We start from the raw sequence: 15,605 nt of genomic DNA on the forward strand, positions 1-15,605 counted from the left end.
TATGGACGTCCAAAATTTTATTCCACTGATTGGCTTTATGCAAACTGGTCCTAAGGACGTCGGAAATTTAACCACACTGGTTGGATCTAGGCATACTGGTTCTACAGATGTCGTAAATTTAACCACACGGATTGGATCTAGGCATACTGGTTCTACAGATGTCGTAAATTTCATTCCGCTGGTTGGATCTACGCAAACTGGTTCTACAAAGGTCATAAATTTAATTTCGCTGGTTGGATCTATGCAAACTGGCTCTACAGAGGTCATAAATTTAATTCCACAAGTTGGATCTATGCAAACTGGTCCTAAGGACATCAGAAATTTAACACCACTGGTTGGATCTAAGCATACTGGTTCTACAGATGTCGTAAATTTTATTCTGTTGGTTGGATCTATGTAAATTGGTCCTAAGGACATCGGAAATTTAACTCCACTGGTTGGATCTACGCAAACTGGTTCTACAGATGTTGTAAATTTAATTCCGCTGGTTTGATCTATGCAAACTGGTCCTAAGGACATCAGAAATGTAGCTTCACTGGTTGGTTCTAGGCATACTGGTTCTACAGATGTCAGAAATTCAATTCCACTAGTTGGATCTACGCAAACTGGTCCTAAGGATGTCAGAAATTTAACTCCACTGGTTAGATCTAGGCATATTGGTTCTATAGATGTTGGAAATTTAATTCTGCTGGTTGGATCTATGCAAACTGGTTCTATGGACCTCAGAAATTTAAATTCCACTGGTTGGACCTGTGCAAACTGGTCCAACCATATACATTAACAAAATGACAACGTAGGTCCTGAAAAGTTTATCCCTCTGGTACTTTTTGTTGTATACCAGGGTTATTGAACTAAAACACATTCACATGGGTCTGGTCAGTAAAAATTTGCAAACTGGTTCTATGGACGTCCAAAATTTAATTTCACTGGTTGGATCTAGGCCTCCTGGTTCTACAGATGTCTTAAATTTAATTCCGCTGGTTGGATCTATGCAAACTGGTCCTAAGAACGTCGGAAATTTAACTCCACTGGTTGGATCTAGGCACACTGGTTCTACAGATGTTGGAAATTTAACTCCACTGGTTGGATCTAGGCACACTGGTTCTACAGATGTTGGAAATTTAACTCCACTGGTTGGATCGATGCCAACTGGTTCCACAGATGTTGGAAATTTAACTCCACTGGTTGGATCTAGGCATACTAGTTCTATGGACATTTAATCTAAATTCCACTGGTTGGACCTGTGAAACTGGTCCAACCATATACATTAACAAAATTACATCGTATGTCCTGAAAAGTTTATCCCTCTGGTATGTTTTGCTGTATAACAGGGGTATTGAATTAAAACAAATTCAAAGGGGTCCACGCAGTAAAAATGTTCGTCCAGCAGAGGTCTGAATCTCATGTTTGTGCGGAGACTCAGATCCTTCACATTACAGTCCCACCCCCCTTCATATCACAGTTCCCCTCCCTCCATTTTGATCACTGCGCCCCCTTTTACATCGCAGAATCCCAACCTTTATATCGCAGTGCCTCCTTTACATTACAGTGCCCCCCTTCACATCAGTGTAATACATGGGTGTCAAACTGGTGGCCCTCCAGCTGTTGCCAAACTACAAGTCCCATGAGGCATTGCAAGATTGACAGTTACAAGCATGACTCCCAAGGGCAGAGGCATGATGGGACTTGTAGTTTTGCAACAGCTGGAGGGCTGCCAGTTTGACACCCCTGGTGTAATATGTCTCCCCCCCCCCTACTTATGTCACCGCCCCCTTCACATCACAGCCTTCCCCCCTTTTTAGATCATAGCGCCTCCTTTTACATAGCAGAATTCTACCTTTTATATTCACAGTGCCCTCCTTTAACAAACATTCCCCCTTTACATTATAGTGTTGCCCTGAGCATCACAGCTTGCCCCTTATCGCAGCCCCGCCCCCTTAACAGCACAGCCCTCCCCCCTCTACATTAGTGTCCTCAGCCCCCCCCCCCCCCCCCTTTCCAATCCCACCCAGAGGATGGGAGGTGTGATGGTCTGGAAGGAGAGTGGGAGCTTCTCAACTTCTTCGACAAGTTTGCATAGATCCAAAGTGACGGGTTCTCTTGTTGGAAGACCACCACACCCAAGTGATTGACATTCTTCCCAGTATCTCTGTGGGAGCCTTTAGTAACTATCCATTTCTTGAACCATTTTTTCCAGTGTACAAGGGCACATTATTCCGCTGTAAGAAAAGCTAGAAATCCTCCCCCGGGACTTTGGCAAAAACCACAATGGGCATACGAATGTAACCTCTTGGATAATCCTGAGGTGGCTCCATGTGAGCACGACTGATCCCCTCATTGGCTGCTGCGATGTGGTCCTCGCTGGTGGAAGGCTCGTTGGGGCGTCTTTGCCTGCCCTCTCCCTGACGTTTCATTTGGAGAGCATCCTCAGTCAATTCTCTATGAATACCTATCACTTATTATCCGATGCCGTGTAAATTACCTGACATATATAGACCCTGAAGAAGGAAACGAGTTCCAAAATGCGTTGGTTTCGTCTGGACATCACTGTAGAAGTTCTTTTTGAGCGGTCAACCCATTTGCCAGTTGATTTACCGCAGACTGTCAGGTTTTATGCACACTATGTTACATATGTGATATATGAACCATTGTGTCATAAGCTACTGTATCCAATCTTTTGATTCGTTTTATTATTTTAATCTTTTGTAATTCCATAGTTACATAGTTAGTCTGGCTGAAAAAAAGACAAAAGTCCATCCAGTTCAACCATTAACCACTTCCCGTCCGGATGCTGTATATAAATGGCCGGATGGTGGCAGTGCAGGGGTGGGTTGCCGTTCATAAACGGCGCACGCCGTTTTGGACTGTGTGCGCTCCCTGGGAGCACGTGGCACTGCAATCCGGTGTCCGCTGTGTCCGACCTCTGTGTGAGGTCCCGATCATGTGATTACTGATTGGGCAATCGGTGATCACATGAATAGGTGTAAGCAAGATGTCACTTCTGACATCATTGCTTACTACGTGTGAAATCTGTGAATGATCACAGAGATCACATGGTACAGGGCCATTCACAACAGCCTTGTACCATGTGACAAGCTGGAACCAATTACTTCTGACATCATTGCTTACTACATGTGAAATCTGTGAATGATCACTGAGATCACATGGTACAGGGCTATTCACAACAGCCTTGTACCATGTGACAAGCTGTGACCAATCACTTCTGACATCATTGCTTACTACGTGTGAAATCTGTGAATGATCACGGAGATCACATGGTACAGGGCTATTCACAACAGCCTTGTACCATGTGACAAGCTGTATCCAATCACAGTTCACACATTATTTCTCAATGACTACAAGAATGCAGTCAGAGAGAAGGAGCACTGATTGAGTTTACAGCCTTTATGGGTGTAAAAGCAATCAGTGTAAAAAAAAAAAAAAAAATCTTCATCACCCCCCACAAGCAGTACAGTGTCACTGTACTGCTAGGGAGACAGTATGGTGATAAATAAAAAAAAAAACCCAAATAATATAAAAATGTAAAAACTTTTTTTAGAAAAATTATAATTTTTGGTTATAAACTAATTTGGGTTGTTTTTTTTTAATAAAAAGTTAATTGAATAGATTTTGTAAATTTTATAAGAAAAACTTTTTTTCAAAATATTTGGACTTTTTCATTTATATAGCAAAAAAAATAAAAATCCCAGCGGTGAATAAATACCACCAAAATAAAGCTTTATCTGTCTAAAATAAATGCTAAAAAATTAATATGGGTACAGTGTTGCATGACCGCGCAATTGTCATTCAAAGGGCGACAGTGCTGAAAGCTGAAAATTGGCCTGGGCAGGAAGGGGGTGAAAGTGTCCGGACTTGAAGTGGTTAAAAAAAAAAGTTATAATCCTACACCCACAGTTGATCCAGAGGAAGGCAAAAAATAACCCAGCAAAGCATGATCCAATCTGCTCCTGCAGGGGAAAAAATTCTTTCCTGATCCCTTGAGAGGCAATCGGATATTCCTTGGATCAACTTTCCCTATAAATGTTATATCCAGTTATATTCTGTGTATCCAAGAAAGAATCCAGGACTTTCCTACAGCAATCCACTGAGCTGGCCACAACCAACTCTTGAGGGAGTCTATTCCACATTCTCACAGCTCTCACTGTGAAGAAACCTTTCCGTGTTTGGAGATTACATTTCTTTTCCTCCAGACATAAAGAGCGCCCCCTTGTAATAAACATTATTTATTGTTTTATATTTTTTGTATACTCATTGTGCTTTTTGCCATACAAAGTCCCAGGGGAATATTTCTATCTTTTCTTTGTCTATATACATTGGGATGTTGGAAAAAACAATTTAACCAGTTCCGCGCCGCCCCATAGCAGAAATACTGCTACAGGGCGGCATGGGTGCGCAAAATCACCTATATATACGTGATTTTACAGTTCTGGGTAGGGGGCTCCTGCGCGCCCTACCCGCGCCACCATTTGCGGCCTCAGCTGTCAATCACCAGGTCCCGGCTGGTGTTTAATCGCCGACACCCGGGGATCACTGAATATCTTCGGTGTAGGAGAGACCTGTATGTAAACAATACAGTTCTCTCTCCTGTCAGCTCCTGCACACTGCTTTGTATGGCTCTGCATAGCAGAGCCATACAAAGCAGTGTGCTTACAGTGAAACACGCACACAGTTAACCCTTTTGGGCGCCCCTCATGTTAACCCCTTCCTGCCCAGTGCCATTAGTACAGTGTTGGTGCTTTTTATTAGCACTGATCACTGTATTGGTGTCACTGGGGATGTCAGTGACACCAATCAGTTCCCCCCAGTGTCAGAATGCCCGTCGCAGTCCCGCTATCAGTCGCTGATTGCCGCCATTACTAGTATTAAAAAAAAAAAAAATTCCAGTATATACTGTATACCGCCATTTGTAGATGCTATATCTGTCACGTAAACCAATTTTTTTTATACACACATTTTAGCCATACCTAAATTTATGACGAAATTAGACTTTTACAATTTTTTGGCCACGTTTAATAGCAAAAAGTCAAAAATATTTTTCTTCTCAAAATTGTCAGTCTTTTTGTTTATAGCACAAAAAATAAAAACAGCAGAGGCGATCAAATACCACACTCCCCCCCAATCAAGTCCGGACACTTCCCCCCCTCCCATCCAGTCAGTCAGTCCGGACACTTTTCACCCCCTGCCGGTCCGGACACTTTTCACCCCCTGCCGGTCCGGACACTTTTCACCCCCTGCCGGTCCGGACACTTTTCACCCCCTGCCGGTCCGGACACTTTTCACCCCCTTCCGGTCCGGACACTTTTCACCCCCTTCCGGTCCGGACACTTTTCACCCCCTTCCGGTCCGGACACTTTTCACCCCCTTCCGGTCCGGACACTTTTCACCCCCTTCTGGTCCGGACACTTTTCACCCCCTTCCTGTCCAGGCGAATTTTCAGCTTTCAGCGCTATCGCAATTTGAATGACAATTGCGCGGTCATGCAACACTGTACCCATATGAATTTTTTAACCTTTTTTGAGACAGATAAAGCAATGTAAATGAAAGTCCAAAAATTTTGAAAAAAAGTGTTTTTCTTATATAATTTTGCAAATAAATATTTCATCATAAATCTTGGCCAAAGTTTATTCCGTTATCTTTTTAGTAAAAAAAAAAATAACCCAAATTAGTTTATAACCAAAAATTATAATTTTTAAACATTTTTTTTAAATTATTATTTATGTTTTGTTTTTTTTTTACATACTGTCACCCTAGCAGTACAGTGTCACCATGGTGACACTGTACTATTTGTGGGGGGTGATGAAGATTTTATTTATTTATTTTTTTTTACACTGATTGCTTTTACACCCATAAAGGCTGTAAAAGCAATCATTTCTCCTACTCTCTGGCTGCATTCTTGCAGCCATTGAGAACTACTGTGTGAGTTGTGATTGGTCACAGCTTGTCACATGGTACAAGGCTGTTGTGAATGGCCCTGTACCATGTGATCTCTGTGATCATTCACACGTAGTAAGCAATGATGTCAGAAGTGACATCTTGCTTACTACTCTGCATGTGATCATTGATTGACCAATCAGTGATCACATGATCGGGACCTCGCACAGAGGTCCCGTCCGACGATCAGTGTTCCACTGTGTCCGGAGGACACAGCGGGCACTGGATCGTGGGAGTGCACACAAGTAGAGGGCGGGGAGGGCATTTATAAACGGCCAGCCAACAATGCACTGCCACCGTCTGGCCGTTTATATACAACAGCCGGACGTGAGGTGGTTAAAGGATCTGCTGCTGACGGCTTGATACCACAACGTACCTTCAGATGTCTAGTGGTGTCCATGCCTCAATGGGTCAGAGCTGTTTTAGTTGGAAAAAAAGGGGGCTATTTTGGGGTGCCAAAAGGGGACCTACTCATTATTAGGTGGCCAGTCAAAGTTATAGCTGACCGGTTTGATAGAAAGAAACCCTGAGCCACCATGGACACATTTGATGGCCTTGCTTTTGGTCCCTTGGCTTGGCTGCCAACTCCAATCCAACGTGCTTTACTTGCCCCACAACCCCTCCCACCGGCCTCAGCGTGCCGCAGGCTAATCTTCACTTGGAGCCCAGGTCAAGAGTTGTAGTGCACCTCCACATTCTGTGATGCAACGCCCCACTTTTCCATGACTGAAACATAAACAGGCGAGGTGACCCCACGCCTCCTGCGGCCATGGCGCCGGTCACACCCTGCTACAAATCATTCACTAACTAAAAATAGTAAATAAAAGCATCCCCCCCACCTGTAAACAACCTCAAATGACCTGAGAGCCCCCCAAAACCCAGCAACAGGTTCCCAACAATGTCCTCACCAGCTACAGCCCGACTCCTGCCCACGTTTCCAATCTGGTATCTATTGCTTTTGGCTGGACCGGAAGTTTCTACATCATTTCCTGGTCCTTGCGTTCCACCCGTAACTTCCTGGCTCGTGCGTTCCAGCCGACTTCCGGCTTCCTGAGCAGGGCTGTGAAATCTGTTTAGGGGCAATTCCCAGAGCGGGCCGGCAGGTGGCAGCGTCTGACAGAGCTGTGTTCAGTCAGGGAACTGAAGGGAGAGGACAGCTGCATTCTAGAATGTGATCACAAGATGTCAGCAGCGGGCAGCACAGAATTCATTACTAGATATTATTGGATAGACTGGATCATTATTATTATTAATATTATTATTATTATCATGGAAATGAATGCATTATAAATAAATAAATTATAATAAATATCATAATAAATGAATACATTATAAATAAATGAATTATAATAAATATTATAATAAATAAATGAATTATAATAAATAATTACTAGAATAAATTATTATTATAAATGAATAAATTATAAATAAATTAAATATAAATAGTTATTATAATAAATGAATAAATTATAAATAAATAAATTATAATAAAAAATTATTATAATAAATTAATACATTTTAAATACATTTGTTTAATACTATAAATAGGAGGATAGACAGACATTGGATTCTATTATTCTTTTGCTTTTTTATTTTGTAGAAATGCAAATATAAAACAAACCAGATTCCGACAGTGGACTGTCCCTCAGCGTCGGGGCAATGGACCCCACATACACTATATTGCCAAAAGTATTGTCCCCGCCCTCCAAATCATAGGACTCAGGTGTTCCAATCCCCTCCATCTCATGTGATTTAGGTGTTCCGATCCCCTCCATGGACACAGGTGTATACAATCAAGCCCCTAGGCATGCAGACTGCTTCTACAAACATTGGTGAAAGAATGGGTCGCTCTCAGGAGCTCAGTGACTCCAAGCGTGGTCCTGTGATAGGGGGTCACCTGTGCAATAAGTCCATCCGTGACATTTACTGGCTATTAAATATTCCATGCTCAACTGTTAGTGGGATTATAACAAAGTGGAAGCAACAGGGAACAACAGCAACTCAGCCACCAAGTGGTAGGCCACTTCACATGACAGAGCTGGGTCAGCGCATGCTGAAGCGCAGTGTGCAGAAGTCACCAACTATCTGCAGAGTCAATAGCTAAAGACCTCCAAACTTGGTGTGGCCTTCAGATGAGCACAACAACAGTGCGTAGAGAGCTTCATGGAATGGGTTTCCATGGTCGAGCAGCTGCATCCAAGCCTTCCATCACCAAGTGCAATGCAAAGCGTCGGATGCCGTGGTGTAAAGCACGCCGCCACTGGACTGGAGTAGTGTAGGCGTGTTCTCTGGAGTGACCAATCATGCTTCTCTGTCTAGCAATCCAATGGATGTGTCTGGGTTTGGAGGTTTTCCTAGGAGAACGGTATTTGCCTGACTGCATTGTACCAAGTGTAAAGTTTGGTGGAGGGGGAATTATGGTGTGGGGTTGTTTTACAGGGGTTGGGCTTGGCCCCCTAGTTCCAGTGAAGAGAACTCTTAAGGCGACATTTTGGACAATTTCATGCTCCCAACTTTATGGGAAGAGTTTGGGGATGGCCCCTTCCTGTCCCAACATGACTGTGCACCAGTGCACAAAGCAAGGTCCATAAAGACATGGAGGAGTCAGTTTGGGGTGGAGGAACTTGACTGGCCTGCACAGAGTCCTGACCTCAACCCCATAGAACACCTTTGGGATGAATTAGAGCAGAGACTGCGAGCCAGGCCTCCTCCCCCGACATCAGTGCCTGACCTGACAAATGTGCTTCTGGAAGAATGGTCCAACCTTCCCATAGACACCCTCCTAAACCTTGTGGACGGCCTTCCCAGAAGAGTTGAAGCTGTTATAGCTGCAAAGGGCGGGGCCAACTCAATATTGAACCCTATTAACCACCTCCTGTCTGGCCCATGTATATAAACGGCCAGACGGTGGCAGTGTAGGTTCGGGTCACGTTTATAAATGGCCTCCCTTCCCCCTGCTTGTGCGTGCTCCCTGGGCGCGCACAGCACCGTACTCCGGTGCATACTGTGGACACAGTGGAACACCGTTCGTTGGACAGGACCTCTGTGCGAGGTCCCGATCATGTGATCACTGGTTGGCCAATCAGTGATCACATGCAGAGTAGTAAGCAAGATGTCACTTCTGACATCATTGCTTACTAGGTGTGAAATCTGTGAATGATCACAGAGGTCACATGGTACAGGGCCATTAACAACAGCCTTTTACCATGTGACAAATCACAGCTCACACAGTAGTTCTCAATAGCTGCAAGAATGCAGCTAGAGAGAAGGAGAAATGATTGCTTTTACAGCCTTTATAGGCGTAAAAGCAATCAGTGTAAAAAAAAAAAAATCTTCATCACCCCCCACAAGTAGTACAGTGTCACTATGGTGACACTGTACTGCTAGGGTGACAGTATGGTGGTAAAAAAAAAACAAAAAACATAAATAATAATATATAAAAAAAAAATACAAATGTTTAAAAATTATAATTTTTGGTTATAAACTAATTTGGATTATTTTTTTTTTGTACTAAAAAGATAAACGGAATAAATTTTGGCCAAGATTTATGATGAAATATTATTTATTTGCAAAATTTTATAAGAAAACACTTTTTTTCAAAATTTTTAACTTTTTCATTTACATAGCAAAGAAAAATAAAAATCCCAGTGGTGAATAAATACCACCAAAATAAAGCTTTATCTGTCTCAAAAATATGCTAAAAAATTCATATGGGTACAATGTTGCATGACCGCGCAATTGTCATTCAAAGTGTGATAGCGCTGAAAGCTGAAAATTGGCCTGGACAGGAAGGGGGTGAAAGTGTCCGGACTGGAAGGGGGGGGGGGAAAGTGTCTGGACTGGAAGGGGGGGGGGAAGTGTCCGGACTGGAAGGGGGGAAAGCGTCTGTACTGGAAGGGGGGGGGAGAGTGTCCGGACTGGAAGGGGGGAAAGTGTCTGTACTGGAAGGGGGGAAAGCGTCCGGACTGGAAGGGGGTGGAAGTGTCCGGACTGGAAGGGAGTGAAAGTGTCCGGACTGGAAGGGGGTGAAAGTGTCCGGACTGGAAGGGTGTGAAAGTGTCCGGACTGGAAGGGGGTGAAAGTGTCCGGACATGAAGGGAGGGAAAGTGTCCGGACTGGAAGGGGATGAAAGTGTCCGGACATGAAGGGGGGGAAAGTGTCCAGACTGGAAGTGTTTAAAAAACATCTACACTTAGATGGTGGCGCCCCCCTGTCCCATCGTTCTCTTACAGGGGACTCATATGAATGTACAGTATGTAAAGTACCATGAAACTGGTGGTGCTTTATAAATACAGTTGCAAGAAAAAGTATGTGAACCCCTTGGGATTATGTGGAGTTTTGCATGAATTGGGCATAAAATGTGCTCTGAACGTCATCTAAGTCACAACAATAGAAGAACACAGTCTGCTGAACATAATACTACACAAACATTAGATGTTGCCATGGTTTAATTGCACATAACATGTAAACATTCACAGTGCAGGGAGGAAAAAGTATGTGAGACCCTAGCTTAATGACTTCTCCCAGAGCTAATTGGAGCCAGGAGTGAGCCAACCTTGACTCCAATCAGTGTGATGATATTGGATGTGTTGCTGACAGCTGTCCTGCCCTTAAAAAACACACACCTGTTTTGGGTTTACTGGTTTCAAGAAGCACTGTCTGATGTGAACCATGCCTCGCAGAAAAGAGCTCTTCGGAGACCTACGATCAAGAATTGTTGACTTGCATGAAGCTGGAAAGGGTTACATAAGTATCTCCAAAATCCTTGATGTTCATGTGTCCACGGTAAGACAGACTGTCTACAAATGGAGAAAGTTTAGGAATGTTGCTACTCTCCCTAGGCGTGGTTATCCTGTAAAAATGACTGCAAGAGCACAGCGCAGAATGCTGCATGAGGTAAAGAAGAATCCCAGAGTGTCAGCTAAAGACCTACAGAAATCTCTGGCACATGCTAACATTTTTGTTGACACATCTACAATAAGGAAAACATTAAACAAGAATGGAGTACATGGGAGGACACCACGGAGGAAGCCATTGCTGTCCAAAAAGAATATTGCAGCACGTTTGAAGTTTGCAAAAGAGCACCTGGATGTTCCACAGCACTACTGGCAAAATATACTGTGGACAGATGAAACCAAGATTGAGTTGTTTGGGAAGAACACACAACACTGTGTGGAGAAAAAAAGGCACAGCGCACCAACATCAAAACCTCATCCCCACTGTGAAACATGGCGGAGGGAGCATCATGGTTTGGGGCTGCTTTGCTGCCTCAGGGCCTGGACGGATTGTTGTCATTGATGGGAAAATTAATTCCAGAGTTTATCAAGACATTTTGCAGGAAAACGTACGACCATCTGTCCGCCAACTGAAGCTCCGCAGAGGATGGGTGATGCAACAGGACAATGACCCAAAGCATACAAGTAATTCAACAAAACAATGGCTGCAACAGCACAGAATACGCCTTCTGGAGTGGCCCAGTCAGAGTCCTGACCTCCACCCGATTGAAATGCTGTGGCATGACCTTGAGAGAGCGATTCACACCAGACATCCCAAGAATATTGCTACACTGAAACAGTTTTGTGAAGAGGAGTGGTCCAAAATTACTCCAGATCGTTGTGCAGGTCTGATCTGCAACTACAGGAAACGTTTGGTTGAGGTTATTGCTGCCAAAGAAGGGTCAACCAGTTATTAAGTCCAAAGGTTCACATACTTTTTCCTCCCTGCACTGTGAATGTTTACATGTTATGTGCAATTAAACCATGGCAACTTCTAATGTTTGTGTAGTATTATGTTCAGCAGACTGTGTTCTTCTATTGTTGTGACTTAGATGACGTTCAGAGCACATTTTATGCCCAATTCATGCAAAACTCCACGTAATCCCAAGGGGTTCACATACTTTTTCTTGCAACTGTACATAAATGCCCAAAAGCAATAAAACTTTCAGGCACCGGGGGAAGGTATCGTCAGAACTCAGGCACTGTTACAGAAAGGTACCGCCGCCATCCACAAGAGAGATTTCTGAACACATATGCGCACAGAATAGGATAGATGTTACACTGTATTTTATTTATAAAAAAACAATAGCAAAAACCTTTTATTGACAGTAATAAAAGAAAGTCAAAGTTATTTAATGAACATTCAGAAATATTGAGCGGACAACATAATTCAGGGGAGTGAGGTCCAGGACAGCCAGGCCACCGGAATGTGCAGAAGGATCTCAGTGATGTAATTTCCCTTGACAAGTTTCCTTTGAAGGAAAAACATTTTGTGCGAATCTTCATCTTGAGTCGTTATTGTCAATTTTTGGACGAATGTTATTATCTTGGCTAGTGTGTTTATTTCTACTGGTCGTCAGCTCCATCTAGTGGCCATCATGTGGTATTTTCCTGAAATACATCAATCAGGAAAATACCACATAGGAAGAAACAAGAAGAGGGCGCACGCCTAGTGTATTACCTTTTAAAAACAAGATTTATTGATAAAAAGTAAAATACTCGCAAAGGAATAAAATGACATGAAGGCAAGGTCACAAGAAACGCAGCATGGTCCAATCACCCTGAAGGATGTCTGGTGGGGGACTGCAGACCTCTAGGTGGCTGTTTTCTGAGGCGTTTCGAGGCTGTGCCTCTTCCTCAGAGCCAATCCCAGCCTCGCTGCATTTGTTGTGACCTGCCTTTCATTTGATTTTATTCCTTTGTGAGTATTTTACTTTTGATCAATAAATCTCGTTTTTAAAAGGTACACTGATTGCTTTTACACCCATAAAGGCTGTAAAAGCAATCATTTGTCCTTCTCTCTGGCTGCATTCTTGCAGCCATTGAGAAATACTGTGTGAGCTGATTGGTCACAGCTTGTCACATGGTACAAGGCTGTTGTGAATGGCCCTGTACCATGTGATCTCTGTGATCATTCACAGGTTTCACACGTAGTAAGCAATGATGTCAGAAGTGACATCTTATTTACTACTCTGCATGTAATCACTGATTGGCCAATCAGTGATCACATGATCGGGACCTCACACAGAGGTCCTGTCCGACGAACGGTGTTCCACTGTGTCCGGAGTTTATGAACGGCAACCCGCCCCTGGACTGCCACCGTCCGGTCGTTTATATACAACGGCCGGTCGGCAAGTGGTTAAAAGGTAATACACTAGGCCCGTGCACCCTCTTTTTGTTTCTTCATATACAGTTCTTTTTAGATTTCCCTGGTCCGTTGAGGACAGCAAAGCTTGCATTCCTTCTATACTCCCTGTGGGGATACAGACATTGTGGAGTCCACTGTCCAGCGCAGGAGTTCAGGCATTCGGTTGCCTTTTTTTTCTATATCGATCAGGAAAATACCACACTATGGCTATTGGATGGCCCTGACAATCAAAGTATTGCCCCCAACTACCTCCAGAAATCTCATCTCCTATAGGGACACCAAGTCTTCTGCAGAATCCCCTGACAACATCCAGAACCCCTATCTCCCACAATGATACCCAGCCCCACCCACAGCCTCCTAGCCATTTTAATGAATATTGTCTATACCCATACTTTTAAAGGGTGAGTATACACTTTTTTTTTTTAACCACTTCCAGTCCGGACACTTGCACCCCCTTCCAGTCCGGACACTTTCCCCCACTTCCAGTCCAGACACTTTCCCCCCCTTTCAGTCTGGGCACTTTTACCCCCTTCCAGTTCAGACACTTTCACCCCCTTTCCAGTCCGGACACTTCCCCCCCCCCCGTTCCAGTCCGGACACTTTTACCCCCTTCCAGTCCGGACGCTTTCCCCCACTTTCAGTCTGGACCAGGGGCGGACTGACCATTTGGAAACTCGGGCACTGCCCGAGGGCCCGGGGTCAGTAGGGGGCCCCATGAGATGCCCCTGGTACCTTTTTCATAGGCTTTTTTGAGTTTGGGCAAGGACACAGGGGCCCCATGATCCCCTATTGCCCGGAGGCCCCATGAGTTGTGAGTCCGCCCCTGGTCTTTACACTTTCCCCCCTTTTCAGTCCGGACACTTTTACCCTCTTCCTGTCCAGGCCAATTTTCAGCTTTCAGCGCTATCACACTTTGAATGGCAATTGCGTGGTCATGCAACACTGTACCCATAAGAATTTTTTAGCATTTTTTGGAGACAGATAAAGCTTTATTTTGGTGGTGTTTCTTCACTGCTGCGATTTATATTTTTTTTGCTATATAAATGAAAATTCCAAAAATTTGGAAAAAAAGTGTTTTTCTTATAAAATTCTGCAAATAAATAATATTTCATCATAAATCTTGGCCAAAATTTATTCCGTTATCTTTTTAGTAAAAAAAAAAATAACCCAAATTAGTTTATAACCAAAAATTATATTTTAAAAAAACATTTTTTACATTTTTATTTTATTTTTTTATATTATTATTTATGTTTTGTTTTTTTTACATACTGTCACCCTAGCAGTACAGTGTCACCATAGTGACCCTGTACTACTTGTGGGGGGTGATGAAGATTTTTTTTTTTTTTACACTGACTGCTTTTACACCCATAAAGGTTGTAAAAACAATCATTCCTCCTTCTCTCTGGCTGCATTCTTGCAGCCATTGAGAAATACTATGTGAGCTGTGATTGGTCACAGCTTGTCACATGGTACAAGGATGTTGTGAATAGCCCTGTACCATGTGATCTCTGTGATCATTCACAGATTTCACACGTAGAAAGCAATGATGTCAGAAGTGAAAAACTCTGCCTGTGATCACTGATTGGCCAATCAGTGATCACATGATCGGGACCTCGCACAGAGGTCTTGTACGACGATCGGTGTTCCACTGTGTCCGGAGCTCAGAGTGGGCACCGGATCGCGGTGCTGCGCTCTCCCAGGTAGCACGCACAAGCAGGTGGCGGGGAGGCCGTTTATAAACGGGCACCCGATCCTGCACTGCCATCGTTCGGCCGTTTATATACAACGGCCGGACAGGAGGTGGTTAATGAATATTTTCTATAGTATACACTACTTTTTTTTTTTTTTTTTTTTTAATAGCGCGGCATGAAAGGTTTTGGAATTAGGGAATGTACCAGGCCTAGGTATTAAAGCAGTAATAAACCCAAAAGCAAACATTTATCCCTTAGATTGTAAGCTCCCAGGATCAGGGCCCTCCTATCCCTCTTGTATTGAACTGTATTGTTGCTGTATTGTCTCCCGTTATATTGTAAAGCGCTGAGCAAACCGTTGGCGCCATAAATCCTGTATAATAATAATAATTGTATTGCAGCTTACCAATTCTTAGATGTGATGGCTGCATTAGTTTTCTTTTTTTATTATCTGGTGATCCAGCCGGTAAGTCTGTGGCTTTTCGACAGAACAAGCTCTTCTGCAGATGTATCAGTTAGAGGGTTGAGACAAACCATTAACCACTGACAGGGCTGCTTAGAACGATCAGATTTTATTTATTCGTGTAAAACCTTTATCCCAAAAGGAAAAAAAACTGTTACCGTAACTACATTTGTAACTGCTGTCAGAGCTGGAGTTTGGCTTCAATTTGTTAGTGTATCTAAATCTGCTAGTATTAGTTTTAAAATACTGCTCTTGCCGTCACCTAGGCAGCCATAAGGAGCCTCTTCTCAGAAACTGCTGGTCCCTCGATTTGCTTGTACAGTGATCATCAGGGCACTTATTATCAGTGTAGCCCC

At 43.4% G+C, this 15,605-nt stretch overlaps 2 protein-coding genes across 2 annotated transcripts in view; both read right to left on the reverse strand.

Annotated features, from left to right (window-relative positions):
* LOC149453497 (uncharacterized) overlaps positions 1–6,892 on the reverse strand; it is a 33,953-nt gene extending 27,061 nt beyond the window's left edge. Inside the window, exon 1 of the mRNA XM_089688272.1 lies at positions 6,861–6,892. The gene's annotated coding sequence lies outside the window, so the exon portion shown is untranslated. The remainder of the gene's footprint in view (positions 1–6,860) is intronic.
* The window catches only part of LOC149453499 (uncharacterized), a 32,152-nt gene that overhangs the window by 5,056 nt on the left and 11,491 nt on the right, over positions 1–15,605 (reverse strand). The gene's annotated exons all lie outside the window — the stretch shown is intronic.

This window comes from Staurois parvus, unplaced genomic scaffold (genome assembly GCF_062004578.1).
Source record: "Staurois parvus isolate SC_StPar_1 unplaced genomic scaffold, SC_StPar_1.0 ptg000449l, whole genome shotgun sequence".
NCBI classification, from domain to species: domain Eukaryota; kingdom Metazoa; phylum Chordata; class Amphibia; order Anura; family Ranidae; genus Staurois; species Staurois parvus.